The 17,835-nt window shown below is 39.7% G+C and overlaps 1 pseudogene; it reads right to left on the bottom strand.

The window, feature by feature from the left end:
- Positions 1-1,996: 1,996 nt before the first annotated feature.
- LOC139745165 (anosmin-1-like) overlaps positions 1,997-17,835 on the bottom strand; it is a 38,368-nt pseudogene continuing 22,529 nt past the window's right edge.

Here is a 17,835-nt window from a genome sequence, read left to right as displayed (position 1 = left end):
CTTGCTTCATATACAGTAGTGTGGAAGTGTAAACAGACTGTGATATAGGCCTACAGTGTATGTGAAAATAGTATACAGTTGAACCTCTATTATCCGGCCTCCCTTTATCCGGATCTCTCTATTATCCGGACGCAATCTCACCTTGATTTTTTTTTATCACGGGAGGAAAGGGGGATTCCCAACTCCTTGAGAACTCCTACACAAACACACGTGAATTACATATACTTGATACATTTCTTAATAATTATTTAGGTAAATCATCCCAAGAATTTATAAAAGAAAATGATTTCATTCTTGCAAACACGAACCTCTATTTTGGGGTCTGTTACTGAGTGTAACAATGAAAAGGTTGCAGTATACACATTACTACATGTGGTACTACAATGGGCTACATCAGTACATGTGTATGTATATGTACATGTATAAAGCATTGAGTCTCCCGTATCCAGCCAAATCCCTTATCCGGATGAGCCCCGGTCCCGACTTGTCCAGATACGAGAGGTTCAACGGTAGTACATATGACGACAGAAATATCCATGATATATATATGCAAGACCTATAGTTGTAAAAACAAAGTTGATTCCCGCAGCACACACGTACACACATACATAAACACATTTCTTCAACTTCATTTCTTCAACTTCATTTCTAACTTCTGTCTAGTCTTCTTTCTATTTCTGTGTGCATGTGTGTATGTGTGTATGTATGTGTGTGTGTGTGTGTGTGTGTGTGTGTATGTCCGTGTGTTTGTGTGTGTAATACTTAATAAGTTTAACGCATACACGCAAAAGGTTTAATGGTTATCCAGGCATGTAGGCAGATTGAATTATTATGTGTATCCAAGTCTACTAGTATGCTATGTTTGAAGAAATGTTCACTCATACATGCATCATACCACATGTTTTACACTTCATTCCATGCAAAATACAAGACTAATCAATACGTTCTTTTTTTTTCAATGACTGTAACGTGCATGAACAGCTTGTTTTGGTTTTTATTATTGAATTCATATTCATAATGCATACATGTACAAAATATAAGACAAAAATAATTCATTTTGTGTGATAATGTGCAATGTGAATAGCTTGTTGAGTGTTATAGATAATACAGCGTTATATTACATGCACATTCTGTGTAGTGGTCACATACAAGCACACACATCCAAGTGCATGTAAAGGTACGTACATAGAGAAAGTATACATCAAATATTTATCAGCTGACTGCAAGGAGATAACATGGCTTAAATTGACAAACTTACAGACGGGAACCTGTGTTTGCTTTTAGCTGCTCGAACTGCTAGAGGCTTTGTTTTTTTCTGTCCAGTCTTATCTATTACTTTCTGGCAATGATATTAATTCTACTCTAACTCCTCCCACAGCCCCCCCCCCCTTCCCCATCTCCAAATCCACCAACTGATATTGATTATACTTCTGATATTTTGGCGGTGAAATGCAATTCATATCTCAGACATTCTGGAAATATAATGTGCTATCTCTGCATTATGAAAATTTCTTTTTATTCCCCCTTAGTTCATTCTTTTCAAGTAAGGAACTGAAGTGAAACGAGATACAAATTGTAGGTGGCAAAAAAACAAAAAACAAGCAAACATGCATGAATATGTTTTTTGTCTTCGTTATCATTTGCTGCTTGATACATGGTCTTTGTGAATTTGCCTTACTCAAAAAAAAAAATATACATAGAAATAAAATACTTCCATTTTTACACACATTTCCACTTTCCAAAAACCTGTGAACGATACAGCTGCAGTAACGTAATTTTACGTATGCCAATGGTGAATGTGACATCAAGCGCTCCTGGATATGGTAAAACAAGATCCTCACTCGACCAACAGAGATAACTCCATAATTGCTGTGTTTGACAAATTTCACCCGATATTTCCGACAAATAAAAATTCAGAAATTCACTATAAAGATCACAATGGACGAAAGCTTCTCAAAATCATACACAGCAGATTTTTTTTTTTTTTTTTTTTTTTTTTTTGGGGGGGGGGGAATTTAAAATCTGCCCTCTTTGATAAACTGCTGCTTAAGTCTGCATCAATTATCACAACTCCCAAGAAAATATTTCTGTTTTTTGTATGTATAAGTAGGCATGGAAGAATTATTGACGGATGCTCCCATGTTATGCTCATCTAATGCCCAGACTTGCAAAGAACAAAACAACTGAAAAGATTATAAGGAATTTCATTGTCTTCCCCTGGAAATAAGGAATTTCATTGTCTTCCCTTGGAAATAGTAAAGGAAAGAAAATCTTCGGACAATCCGTGTGGTAATCTATATAAAACGCAGAACTGACAAAATTCTCCACATTGGAGTGCCTCACTTGAGTTTTGTCTATTGATACTAGATGTTTCAGGTGCAATATCAGCTCACAAAAATCGTTTCAATCTCACCTTTGAAAGAAAATGACAAATGGTGCCATGTTAGAAAGCATAGAATCAGGAGATCAGAAATAATTTAATCCCTTTTTTCTGTGTCTTTCTTCTCCAGAGAGGGGAAAATGGTCATAATCTCGTGCATACCTTTGATGTAAATACTGAGGGGTGTACCATACGAGCAAGATTTTTTGAGGAAAAAAAAAATCAACTATGAAGAAATTAGAGGACAAGCCTACAAAGGAAAAGAAAATGGAAGAGAGAGAGAAAAAAAAACCACTGCTGAAATGGACAATACAACAGAATTTTCAATAGTAAATGCATTGCCTATCAGAGTGAGAAAAATATATTCTATTGATAGCGTTACATCAAGCACATGCATACACTTTAATGAATAAATAAATATTGTCTATGCTTGATAAGCTACTCATGAACATTTTCCTACTCGAAAAGTGGGAAGAAATTATACTTTCCTTGATTTACAGCAGAAGCCAAAGATAAGTGGGCAAAGATTGAAGAGGAAGCGGAGAGAGAGGGAGAGAAAAAGAGATGGAGAGAGAGAGAGGGAGAGAGAGCAAGAGAGAGATAATACATGACAAAAAAAAATTCAGCCACTTGTACATATATTCTAACATCTTTTTCTCCTATGAAATCCTCTGTTTTTTCTTTTTTTTACAGACCCATATGCTATATGTTGCATAGATATATATGTATATCAATGAATAAAACAGGTTATCTAAGCATGTTCTCTATTTACAAGGCAGTATCGGCTTCTAATATACCATCGATGAGTGTAACAGATTTGAAACACAGAACCAAGTCTCAATGCATCCCATATTGAAAGTTGAGTTTCCGTTCAGAGTTCAGTTGCCTGGAGAAATATGAACACATGCCCCCTCTCTTCAGAAAAAAAACAAAAACAAAACAAAACAACACCACATGTTTGAATAGGAATTCATGAAGGGGTACTATGTTTTCTAGGTAGTGTTGAAGCTACATTGTATACCATTCAGTGGCATTTGTTTTTGGTCCAGAAGCTATCAAAAATATTACTACTAATAAGCACAACCACAACAATAGCAAAATATTGATGTCCAGAAACCATAAGCCTCCAAGTCTTTTCTTACATTTTTTTTTTCTACAAACTTAACTTGAACCATTATGGGCAAATGACAAAAAGGATGTACATATCCATAACTGTCTAATGAAATGACAGAACTACATCATGCAATAGTATTCAATTAAACTCACATGAGCATTGTCAATTCATTGCATGAAAAAAAGTTCATACCACAATTTGACCATCCTCAAACACCCTGAGCAGCAAATTACAAAGAGGATGCATGAATAATCGGTGAAATCTGAACAATACAATACCACCCTCGCATATTTTTTCCTCATAAGCGCTGGCATTTACAACTGCATAATATCACATAGCAATTCACAATGCACTCAACGTAAACCATAAATCTTCTCTTCGAAACACACACTTCTCTCTTTGCTGATGGGTCAGCAATTAGAGATTACACAGTGCGGCCTAAAAAATGTTACACTTGCACGCCAATGTTTGGTCGCTTGTTTTCACAATTGTTTCATCTAAGTGGTGCAAATGTTAGAAGGTGCATGAAGGGTTTGAACAGAAAAAAAAAAAACTGTCGCATGGAAAACCTGATTATCTTTACTCATGAAGATGGCAACATGGCAGTTACAAAAGTTGCTCGAAAGGCTTCAAAAATTACCATCGGACTACACAAGTCACCATGAAACATTTGATAAATCACATGGTACAAACGTTGTAACAATCAATCCAGTTACTACGCACCCCTAGTTGTCTCGAGGACTATGTGACAATTTCAGCAAAATTTCCCAATGTGATCAGAACATGACCCCAAAAGTCCATGCACAGAGTCAAAAATCTAAGGTACCATCTAAATTCTCTCGGTGAAATGCACCGAGTGGACTTGGCCATGAAGCTGATGGCTGCTTCTGTGATTAACAAAGACCATCTTTGGACAAGGTTTGGTGGACATCTAAAATCCCCACAAAGAAGGGCAGTTACCCTAAAGCACAGCTGACCATTAGCAACCCATGCGTTAAAAAAAAACACAAAACAAAACTTGTTGGTCAAAAAAAGTTATTAATGGTCTGGACTTGTCATTCAACACTTTCCTGCAAAGCTGTAAGGTTAGTCTGTCGCAGCTGCTAATATTTTCTTTTTTCAAGATGACATATCAAGAGATAATTCGAAAGGAAAAAAAAATCAAGTGTAAGAGAGTCAATTTAACGGCATCACATAGCCATCAAGTCATTAATCAATTAGTAGGCTACAAACACGGGATTTCTGCCATCTTCAACATTGTTACATAACAACACGACATGATCACAGAATAGGTATAGGGACATGCTGCCCGTAACTCCTCTTGTTGAGAGCGAGCTTGCGTGAAAACATGACAAGTGTTCCGCATTTCCTCTCATACGAGACACCCGAATATGGGAGTGGCTAGAAATACTGCAACAGTACGGCGCTCGATTGCCTTAACAACAACAACAAATAAATGAAGATGATGATTAACATTGGCAGAAAATAATAATAAATAAAAGAATACCAGTGGATGAAGGTTACATAGGCTGCACAATGAATACACAAACATGACATTTCTTTATACAACAAAGCTTCTCAATTAGAAGTAACGATTGTCATTTTGCCTGTAAACTAACTGTTATGACACAGTAAATCAAACATTTGGATGAAAGTCAGTTTGTCTCCACGACATCTTTCAGTTTTCTCTCCAGCAATACCTCAGTCTCATATTCAGACTGAATCTTCAGCATCTGGTTTGCTTTTCGGACCAACGATATTTTTCATCCAACCCGAAAGTGAGAGAATACAATCATTAGGCATGGCACCTAAAGGGAAATAGTCCTTAAATTTGGGAAAGGGTGTAAAGAATTTTACAAAACCTGTGACAGAAACTAAGGATATTGATCCACAGAGATGGAAATGTTGTACCATTTTATTCAAGGTTGTCGCATTCATGGTGTAAGATCAAATCTAACATGGCCGCGTGTATGCCTTTTAGAGGCACCAGGCACTAAATGAGAGACAAAGTTGGGTGATAAATTGCTAGACTAAACCGACTGCTTCTTCGAAGCTAAGTCTTGATAAGTGTTATTCCAGTAACGACTGACTGTTCCTTCGTCTTTGAACAAAATGTAGTAGTTCCACGAGGTTCTCCTCATGCGAGCTACCTGCCGCAAAACATATTATCAATATTTCAAGCAAATAGAAAACTTGGGATGATATCATCTCTTCCTTTTCTTGTAATTTTTCTTCAGCCAACTGAAATATCTGACAATGATCACCTCCCTGCCAATAATCACCATCTCTCACTCTTCTCACACGTCTCTGTGAGCATGAGAAACGCAAATTAAATAAACTGTAGATAGTAACTGTACAAGGGGGGAAACAAAATTTCTTCTGTCTTTATACACAAAGGCTTTGATCATTATGACCATAATATAATAAATACTGTTTAGAACATTTCAGTAGTGCTACAGTGTAAAAAGGCAACACTTTTGTCTTAGTCTCACATTCGCGCGCACACACACACACACACACATCTCTCTTTCTTCCTTTTCATTTAGTTTTTGCTTTTTCCACTTCCAATGAACACAGGAGTCTCTGCAATAATAATGCTTCAGCGGTGACCACTTCCCATCTTCCCCTATCATCTTTGCAACAAAGACACAAGGAACAGACACAGTACGAGGAGCACTGAGCAATTTCGGGGTGAAGCGGCGGCACTTCTATCATCGTCCTTGCCGTTTTCCGACTCGCCCCTTCTATTTGGCGTCGACGGCTCAGGCGGTATCGGCGTGGGCACGGGCTCCTCTGGCCGACTGAAGGTGATGGGCGTCTTGATATCCATGGCGACGATGGCCCCACCTCCGATGGAGGACAGCGCCTGCAGCTTCACGACGTAGCGGGATCCCGGTGCCAGATCGTGTATCGTGTAGGAGAGCTCAGTCTGGTGACAAACCAACAAAAATTTTCCTTTATTAAAAATGACAAAATGCAATCCCGAATTTTCTGCATACAAGCCATGAAATACTGTATCAAAACAAAAAAAAATGTAAATGAAACAAATATAGAACAATACGACACAGAAGAGAAATTCCACTGTTTGGACAGATATAGTTACTTAAATGTACATGCGGAGAGTTTTCACTTCAAAAATATGCATCATAAAATATTGAACAATATTCGAGCACACAAATCAAAAAACAAACAAACAAACAAACAAAAACACTCTGTGAGACTGAACTTGGCATGGATGGTTCTTAGTAAATAAATTCTTGTTTACAAATATGTCAGAAATATGACAAACTTACCGTTCTGAGATGGGTCGACGTAAACTCTTCTCTCTCAATGGTGGGTCTGCTGATTCCAGCTAGACTGGACGGTTTGACCCGCGCCCAGTAGATCCTGTACCCAGTGAGCTCGTAATGCGACCGACTGGGTGGAGCCCAGCGAAACTGTGCACTGATCGAGTCCCCGATTAGAAAGGTGTAGGTCATGTTGTTCGGGGCACTTGGGATTTCTGGTACTGCAGGGGACAACAAACAATGAAAAATACTTTATCAGAGCAAATTGCAATAAATTGGAACAAATAACAAGACACTAAAAAAATCTCAACGATGTCAGCATGTTGTTGTCTGTTTGTTTTTTTAGAGAAGACCAGGCAAGTGGAAAACAAAATTGGATAAGGTATTAGAACACAGATCTTTGAAACATCTGCATAAAGTGCAAATGATGTCGCACACATCAGAAATCAAAGGTTGCATTGAGAATCTGTTCCTCATCTAATGCAAACTGCAATCACCAATACTGTTCAATTTATCAAAGCATCCCCTGCTGAACACAAGGGACTGGAGTGAAGCCTTTGAGGGGGAAAAAAAAGCTGAAACGAGCAAAAAACATACTCTAGCAGACATACACACAGACACACACTAAGATATACATGTAAGTACCTTTGCATGTACCTAATAAATCTGCAGCTTGCATTGCTTTGTGTACCTGTGGCATAGAATACCACATTACAGCCCTACTGGCATACGTATTTCCTCAATATCCATCACAAAATATAACCTCTGGAAGGCTTACTGCAAAAGGATATTAAAGTGACATTTTGTATCAGTCTCACTGGTCTAATACCTCACCCCCATCACATCCAAGGGTGAAACCACGATTTTACAGGCATGAAGATTTGGTTTGTGGACTAGGATTGTAGCGCAGGTTTGCAATGAGCGTCTACGATCAGATCCACATTTTAGCTTTGCACTTTTGACGCAGGAATGTACGCATTTTCTGATGAGATGAAGAAACAACCAATTGGGCTTACAGAGTACAGCATTCAATTCGACTGCATCATTATAAATTAAAAACAAAGCAAAAAAAAAAATGGGAAATCAGTACATAGCCCATTTAGTAAGTGATAAAAAAATAACTGACAGAGCTTTTTGCCTATTAAGAGCATCGCGTTAAAAGTGACTGCATGTTGACATGCAAGCAAGCTTGAATGCTACCCAAGGAAAACATAATGTTGTACACCAATCTCTTTTCTCTCTCTATGTGCCAAACACACATCCACAGTAGTGGCGTCACTGTGCCGGTACATCTAGCCCCTAACACTGGATAAATGAAAACCTCATTCATATCATGCACAACTCCTCTCCCCCAGGCGACTTTAATAATACTTTTACATTGGTGCAATTTTCAAGGACAGTTGCAGAACCCAGGGAAGACTACACGATGGGGAAAACATGTCTTTAAATCCCAATCCTCCTCAAATTTTCTCATATGATGTACTTTTTTTTTCTATATCCCACCCCCCCCCCCCTTATTTCCTACCCTGAAAATGGCAAGCTGATCACAGCTCAATAATCGCTCTGCTTGGATCTATTAGGATAATGCAGAATTTGTATGGCTTGGACTCCTTCCTTTCTTTCATTTTCTTGAGGTGAATGATAATGCCCTCTACTCTACCCCCACCCCCCACCCCTTTTCACCAAACAGGCATCTACACATATATAGGTTCACAATTTCATATAAAGAACAATGGATGAAATTAAATAATTCATAATTCACTCATCAGTAATGATATGTCACATTCAAAATTACAGCCTGGTTTGTTTGTTTTATTGTTGTTTATAATTCTTTTTATACAATGGGGGCATAAAGATTATCGAAAGTACTTGTAATCTTTCTTTCTTAAAGCCTAGGTTGACATGGCTACCAGTTGTGTGTAAAATCACAGAAATAACTGAATACAACTCACGCTGTCTCTTAGTTGCAACCCATCACTCAACCATACCTGAATTCCCTGCGCTACTTTTTGTTAACCATCTAAATTCTCTCACTAATGCCAATAAATGATACAAATAAAAAAAGAAAAACCTAAAATTGTAAGTGATCAGAAATAAGCAGATGACGGTACATTAGTGGCTGATAATGGTTAAAAGTTGTTTGCAGGAGGTATAAAAAAAATATATATATTGCTTTGCAGTCTCATATAAGACAGGGCATTTTGCATATATGAAGAGAAGAAACACATCCATTATGGTTTGTTCTGACATCTTTCCAAGGCATTTTCTGCCCTTTTGATATGTATGTGGTAAGAATGACCTTCTCGCTTTTCCCCAGTGAAGTATCTGAGTCAAATAAAAAGTTACAATATATCTGTAGAGTTGTGAGACTCTTTGCTGCAGATTTCTGCCTGGGTTAAGAGGGGGTGGGGGTCCTTCGGGTAAGCCATACATAGGACGGAACACGAGAGCAACACTCTCGAGGCACTGTGAGTCGGGCGGTGTGAACACACCCCAGCCTACCCAAGGGGAACAATGAGAGAGTCCCACTGGAGGTTGAGAGCAGAGTTAAGCTGATTAACACCACTGAAAGCTCCAGAACAAGGCCCATAGAAATCACACACTGTCTCTCATTCCCTTTTACATGGAATCACGAACAATCCCTCAACCCTCGCCCCCCCCCCCCCCCGCCATTTTCTTTTTTCTCTTTTTATTCAAACCCTTATAACCCTACTTTGCTCTACAACCTTTTATGTTGTATGTGTTCCTGATGAAATATGACCTACAACCTCGGAACGAGAGGAAAAAAAAAAGAAGATATCCACAAAAAATTGCTCTGCATACAATTTCCAGCAAAATTCAACTATTTATATACCACGCTCTCATCCATCCATATTTTTTCCTGTCTTTTTATGAGGGTTATTGGAGGCTTTTAAATGAACTCAAACAACCACTCTTCTGCACAGAAACATTGCAAAAGTATCATAGAAGTGTTACATGCAAATAAATACTACTATAGTGGGGAAGGGAGACAGGAAACTGTATGCCACCACATACTACCACATTCAGCCTCGTTTTGTAGCTGGATGGACACTTACGTCCTTGTTACACAAATGTGAGGGAGTGTCAAGCATTTAGACCGCCATCTCAATCAAAAGACTAATTTTCCGGGTCCGTGTTATCTTCCACATCATCTGTCATTTAAACATTCCGAAAGACTATCCAGAATTCTTGATAGAAAATGTGCCCTCTAAAGTTTATTTTGTATTTGTGATTGGTACATCTCCACATGGCTCCAGAGTCTTCAAGGGAACTATGCTGATGAAAACATTTCAAAATCAAGATGGTTTTTCTATACGTGATATTGGCATATTTCAAGATAATTGTGGATTTTAGTGCCTCACTTCGCACATCGATTATTTATTTGTAATAACGTGCTGACTAGTGTTACACAGTACCTAGTTGGATGGTATGCAAAAGGCACATCAATCACATTTTGAAAGCATTGAAACTTATAATTGCACAAATGCACAAAATCTATGCTAATTACAATGTCCAGAAGGCTGTTCCTTCAAGTCAAATACAGACTTTTCATTGTAAATCGACTTCAAGAAAGTAAATTACTGTGATAGCTGAGCCAATCGTGTTCCGATGACAAAATCCATCAAATGAATGTAGAAATGACTGCCTTCCACACTGGCAGGCAAGAAGTGTCAAGAACAGGAAATCAATCTGAAGATCAATAAACGGTTCTGGTTCAGAGAGCGACACTTCTGCCGTGACAATCGAAAATCCTGGTCATGCGGCTTGTAAATTGCCAGCGGAGAGAGACAAGCTCACAATTAATTTGAAGGATGTCATGCTCCATAGAGACGGCACAGGAAGGGAAGTATTCTGTTTCAATTCTGGCAGGAATGCCAGGCATTCCTGTGGTCACCGCACACACCTGTTCCAGACAGAGATATTACATTCTACACGAGGGGGATGCGTGGCTCGCCGTGGCAAGGGCGCTCATTCCCTTTAACTATTGGTGTGCCAACGGTGAAAACCCCCACCCCCAGTGCGCCACATAATTCTGACACCTCAACGCATGAGCGCCGTTGGGAAACGTTCTGTGTTTCAAGACAAAGCCATGTAAATATTTATTGAAGCGTTTCTGCTAAAAATGCATTACAGCAAAGTTGAAGTGGAAATTGCAAGCTCTGAAGTAATGTAAATTTTCTGACTGAGCTATGGCTATTTTTCGTCCAGATGACCAGTAGTCAAAACACAATCCCAAAACAGACTGCAAAATTGTACTTTTGGTCATGATTGCACATACATTATAAGAATAGGTCTGGGAGACAACTTTTTGAAGACACAACTTCTACAGGAAATCAGAATTAACTTCAAAAATCCCAAATGGGACACCACTATTCAGTCACCGCACGCCACAAGCTACATGTGTGGCGAATGGAATTGGGCGTGACTTCTTCCAAAGCACTACATGGCATATTGCAATGTATCGATCGGTTATGTGCGTGACTGCGCCTCTGGGCAAAATATGCCAAGTTGACAGGTCGGGTGTGCAAACGTGGCATATAAAGCATTTTTTTTTCTTTTTTCTTTTTTAAATCTTGTTGCTGGACTCCCTTCCACCTGAGGGATCAGTGGGGACGGCAATAGGGTACAGGAAGATGCAGACAGATATGTGCTAAGACAGCCGAAATGGCCCGAAGTTTTTCCCCTCTCTCTTCTTTTTTTCTCCTTTCACCTGATTGTTAAGCAGGATATACCATCTCTTTGCCACTGCATTCCCCTCCGTAATATTCAGATTTATCTCTCTATCATTCCGTCTCCCTCTGTCTTTCTTTCCGCACGTCCGCCCTTTGGTCTCACTTTGACTAATGTGATCCGGCAGAAAGAACTTTCTCTCCCCCCATCCACCCCCCAAAAAGGGATCATGACATAGCAGAGATGTATGCAGAAGGAAGATTACCACTGCAGAAAATGGTGACGGGGGACGAAAGACGTCTAGCACATTTAAGATTGAAAAATTAAGGACAGACGCATTGGAGGCAGAGCGAGAGAATTGAACAAGCGGACAGAAAGAAGGACTGACCGACAGAAAGAAGGACAGACCGACAGATAGACGGACAGACAGACAGACAGACAATCAAATCAGACGAGGAATCAGAAAGAGATGTTCCTGTCCATTCTGTCAGCCGAAGAATCTAATCCACACTCCCATTCAATGGCCGAATCACTTAAATCTGTTCTAATCCCCAGATAATTCCCCTACTCCTAATGCTCAAACTGTCTTTGTTCGCCCCCCCTTGGAGAGGCTGGGGTCTCAGAGTCTGTTTAAGATGTCATCTTCCTCTGACCGGTCCTAAAGACTCCTCAGCTCTCAACTCCCCTTCATTCCCTGCACAGATTGTGTGGTGCCCCTCTACCTAATTTGTTGGAGCAATAAAAGCATGCAGATCACCTTTCCCAATTCCTTGAAGTCTTCCCCATCCTCCTGATGGGCTGGTTAGCTGCTATCCACCTCAAACCCCCCCCCCCAAAGAGAAACCTTGATACCATAAAACGAGGAATTTTCTCATGCATTTTGATTTTGCAAATTTCGCGAGCGCCATGATTAACAAAATCAAAATGCACGCAAAAGCTCTTGTCTACACTATGTCCATTGAATGCCAGTGGCAATTCGCGAAAATTTCATACGACAACAAGGCCGTCAGCTCCAATTCGCGAAAATTTCATGCCGCAAATATATCAAGTTTTACAGTATTCGCGAGGAAACAGTCCTTAACCCGCCAAAAACTAGTCTGAAGTATACTCCGGGCAGGTGTCTACGGGAAACGTGTTATACATTGTAGCAAAATCAGCTCATCCTCAATAGATTGACTTCCATTTGCCCACAGACCTGTGTATTGATAAGTTTTTGTATGTAAACTAGCAAATGTCAGTAGTGTAGCCCGTCTATATGTCAAAAATTCGACCTTGATTTTTCCGAGAAAATGGGAAAAAATGAGAGTAATAAATATAAAAATAGTATCGCTATGTATTTTGTTGAAAATCAGGTCACGTACTTTGGAGAGGTCAGAGAGCTTATAGTAATAATGTAGCCTTGAAAATAGGGAGGAGCGGGCAAATCAGACAGTGAGAAAAAGAAAATTATGAATGTATCGATAAATCTATAGTATTGATGCTGAGTTGATAAAAATTTGTTTTGACGGGATAAAGCCCGTAGAGCTGCTGGAGGAACGAGAGCAATGTGAGGAAGAAATGTGCGGGTACGAAGTGTACACTGATGAGCGCCGGACATATCAGACAGTGACCGACGGTCAGAGCAGACAGCGAGTGAAACAGTATATCATGAATGGACGAAGTCTACTGTGAAATGCGAGGGTACGAAGTGTACTCTGATGACCGACGGTCAGAGCAGACAGCGAGTGAAACAGTATATCATGAATGGACGACGTCTACTGTGAAATGCGAGGGTACGAAGTGTACTCTGATGATCGATTTGCATATCAGACAGGGAGTGAAACAGAATATGACATGTAGTATGGAGGCTGTGTCGATGAACATTTGTTTTGACGGGATAAAGCCATAACTGTGAGAGGTACTAGGGTAATTAAGACATGTGAGGGTACGAAGTGTACTCTGATAAGGTCAGAAAACTTACAGTAAAAATATGACATTGAAGAGGACGTAGTTGTACAATAGGAGAGGAAGGAGATGTTTGATAGAAGAGGGATAATTATGCAAGAGTGAGCGAAAAATACTCTGATGAGGTCAGAAAACCGATAGTAAAAATATGTCCTCGAAGAGGAAGGAGTTGTCTGATAGAAGAGGGCTAATATGCAAGAGTGAGCGAAAAGTGCACTGCTGAGGTCAGAAAACTTATGGTAAAAATATAACCTCGAAGCTGTTAAAAATAGAGGAAAACAATGCAAAATAAGCCGATTGTGATGAGCTCTGATACATTTATAAAGAGTGAACATGAACAACATCGATCATTCTACAGGTAAAATCAGTATTGCGATCTTTGTCTTGAACGTGTAGCAGTTTGAGTTAACTGAGAAAATGGCCTCTTACAGTTATTCTGATGCCAGTGCCTATGTGAATGATGAGGGGGATGTTGTTGGTGTTTCCAAGGGACGAAATGAGGACGGTGACAGTTCGGCATCAATGGTGAGTACATTATCGTTTTTTCGATGGATATGTTTAACACAGATGATTTTAGAAAAGTTGATTGCCACAAAATTAAAATACAAATTAAGTATAGTTTATCACGTCTATCACTTAATTACAGTGCCGTAGGGACATACTGCATTATTATGAGTCTACGTTTCAAACGATCCTACGTTTTAGTTATTTCTATTCGTTTCATTGTTATTTTTGATTATGGTTTATTTTTTTGTAGAATTCCTCCACGAGTGGATATGCTGGAAAGTCAGTGACGTCACCATTTACTTTCGAGGAAGGAGCCATTCCCTTTCACTTGGGTTCAAAACGCTTTGTTGTAGTGAAAATTTATCAAGGCACTGTCTACGTGAACATTCGCGATTATTATCAAAATCATCTTGGCAAGATGTGCGCAGCTTTGAGGGGTATAAACCTTACTGTGGAGCAGTGGGAAAAGATGCGTGATGCGATGTTTCCAATTTCGCGTGCGATTAACCAGTTGCAAAAAGAGGCCAAAAAGCAACAACTACAACAACAGCAGAAAAGGAAGAGGGAGAACAGCAACTCCCATTCATATTCTCGCAGCACTTCTTGGCAAGGTCCCGATTATTATCATTAATGGTCTAACAGAACTCGCGCTTCTATTTTTTACCCACCCCCTATAGATGAATATCCACTATGACTACTTCTACTGCTAATAATAATAATAATAATAATAATAATTTTTTCGATAGGTCAAAGCTGAACTTACCCACCACAAGGAAATGAGAAGCATAAAACCATTGCCCGCTGCCAAACACGTGTCGGTAGATGAGATTCGGGAGATGGTGACATCGAAGAGGGCCAGTGAGACGAGCGGAAAGGACGAGAAGGAGATGGGAGCAGATCAGGACGGCGAGAAAAGGAGGGAGAGATCAAACCTGATTGATATTCCCAATGATATCCACTGCATCACCCGTACGACCTATGCCGGACCGTTCATCACAGCCACCAAAGTGATCATGAAAAAGATCAACGAACTTGTACTGGAGAAATGCTACGGTTGTCAAACGAATCATCCTAGTCAGAAACACCACGAGTGTCTGTGGTTAGACTGGGAAGCGAAGATAGACACATACATGGATTCAGCAATATCGCAACTGACGGAGTCGGAGTTCATAGAGAACTTGGACGCCGTGTACGACATGGACAATTTGTGGGAGGATGAACGTTTGATAGTCCTGTGCGAGGCTGTGGAGTTTTATCACTTTTACTTGCGTACACCAGAGGTGGTGGAAGAACTATCGCAATACATAAAGTTACACTGCTAGTCACTTTTGGCACGAGTGTATGATAATGTTACATTATCGCGATGCACTATGCATTGAATAACAACAATAATTCAATTGCCTATCTGATCTGTCAATAACGCATTAAAAATTGAAGCCGAGCAATCCAATTGGGATCGAATATGAAGAAGAACTACAGTTTCGACGTGTCATACTGTTGGTATTTTCTCGTCACATGAAAGGTTGAAAGAAAGAGAGAGAGGAGGGGAAGTAGAGAATGATATTTTGTCTTTCGTTAAAAATTGCACATATATATATATATATATGTATTGTTTGCCTGTACGAGTGTTCGGTGTGATACGTTCAACTAATTATCCAAACGGGATCTTGTGTGAGAACCTATTACACACACACACACACACACACACACACACACACAAATAATGATTGATAGAGAGAGAGAGAGAGAGAGAGAGATAGGAGGGGAGGAACAGAGATGAGTTTTCGTGGTACGTTAGAAATTACACTGTATATTATATATATATATATATATATATATATATATATATATATATATATATTACTTGCATGTACGAGTGTTCAGTGTGATTTGTTTAATTAATTATCCAAAAGGGATCTTGTGGACATGCCATCCCATTACACACACACACACACACACATACACGCAACCCTGAAAAAATTATAAAGTACGATAGCCCAGGGACATCGCCCTTTGCTCCTTCGAAAATACAAAGTTCAAACGTCTCAGAGTGCACAAACAAGTTTTAAAAATAAGGGTATTACAGTAAGGTGACCGGCGGATGTCTCTTTGTCTTTCTTGAAAAACACAGCCCTAAAAAAAAAATTATAAAGTACGATAGCCCATGGACATCGTCCTTTGCTTCTTCGAAATACGAAATTCAATCGTCTCAGAGTGAACAAACAAGTTTTAAAAATAAGGGTACTACAGTAAGGTGACCGGCGGATGTCTTTATGTTTTTCTTGAAAAAAAAAAAAAATCTAAAGTACATTAGCCCATGGATAGCGTCCTTTGTTTCTTCGTCGAAATACAGAGTTCATACGTCTCAGATTGAACAAACAAGTTTTAAAAATAAGTGTACTATAGTAAGATGATCGGTGGACGTTCCTTTTCCTTTTTTAAAACAGTCCTTAAAAAAAAAAGTTTACGCAATATGATGTAAGAAGCTAGTACCATAATCACTGTACATAAAGCCCCTTGCTCTGACCAGTATAAATATAACTTGCGAGAACTGGAGTACAACCGTTCGAAAAAAAAAATGGACAGTCAAAGCAGTGACGGAGCTGTTGCTGGCTGAAGCCAGACCATATCCCCGCGGGGACTATGGCTTTTTCCTTACCCCCGGGAGTCCAAATACCAATGTTCCAAGGACTGCCCCGCAATGGGGATGGTGACATCATCATCCCCTTAGAGCTGCTAATGGCAGTTCAAACGCCAGATGAAGAAGATTACATTTGGTAACTCTTCTTCTTCATCACACACCACGTGAGTATACCCTTACCTGTGTTTTTTTTTTCCTAGAACCGTGTACTATTTTTGTACCTTGCATGTTCACTCGAATATAAATTGACAGTCCGTGTTCTGACGTATCATCATTATCATTCTAGCAGCATGGATTCCAATACATTTAACGAGAGACTGACAATATGCAATTCGCTTGACGATTTGAATGCATTGTTAATGGAATATGAACAGTACCAGGGTAAGTGTCATACGTTCATTCATCCCTACAAGAAATGTATGGTTTCTTGCGTGTTTGTGTCTGTGTCTTTGTGTTTTGCCAGTCATTCTCTATTTTCTTTTTTATCTTTGTTTTTTCCTTCTTTTTTACCTTCACATATAGACCAACGTCTGCCACCAACACCACCACCACCATCACCATCACAACTCACATCACCCCTAGCGACCGAAGCCGGCCCCCGGACCAGCCAAACACATTTTCCACCGCTTTCCACCGAACCACCACTACCTGACATCTCTGCTGCTCCTGCCCAGCAAGGCGGCATCAACACCACCGCGGAGGAGGAGGAAAAGGAGGAGGAGGAGCAGGAGGAGCAGCAGGAGGAGAAGGAGGAGGAGGAGGAGGAAGCAGATACACCCAGCACTTCTCACGAGTCGCCATCTCCTTCATACTTTCTTCGACGAGTGAGTCAAAGAACCAATAAGAAATTTAAAGCCAATGTTGTTGATTACACCGTCTCTTTTCCTACTCATAACGAACTGACGCCACTGATAGATGCCTTGCCGCGTGCCAGTAGTTTGTTTCAACGTATAGTAGATGATATGATAAGAGATGCTCGTGATCACGACATGATTCGACTCGTTTTTAATACTCCCAAGTTAGACAAGCCCGTAAGTCTTCCTTTTGTGAGAAAAGATCAGCTAAGTCACGATGTGTTCATGCAAAAGTTAGAGGCAACCTTACAGTCCCACGAAGAAATAACCTTGGACGAAACGGTAGCTTTCAACGTGATACATATGGAAATGCCAGTAGGTGGTAAGAGGAATAGGAGAAAATGTTCGGATTACGATGAATTACTGAAAACCATGCGATGTGTGTTGCGCATTAATAATAATACTGACAATGACAG

The sequence above is a fragment of the Diadema antillarum genome, unplaced genomic scaffold, assembly GCF_040938485.1.
Source record: "Diadema antillarum isolate AM-2024a unplaced genomic scaffold, OU_Dant_1.0 seq00001238_RagTag, whole genome shotgun sequence".
NCBI classification, from domain to species: domain Eukaryota; kingdom Metazoa; phylum Echinodermata; class Echinoidea; order Diadematoida; family Diadematidae; genus Diadema; species Diadema antillarum.
Note: the sequence above shows the minus strand (reverse complement) of the source record. Positions and strands in the feature narration are given on the sequence as shown.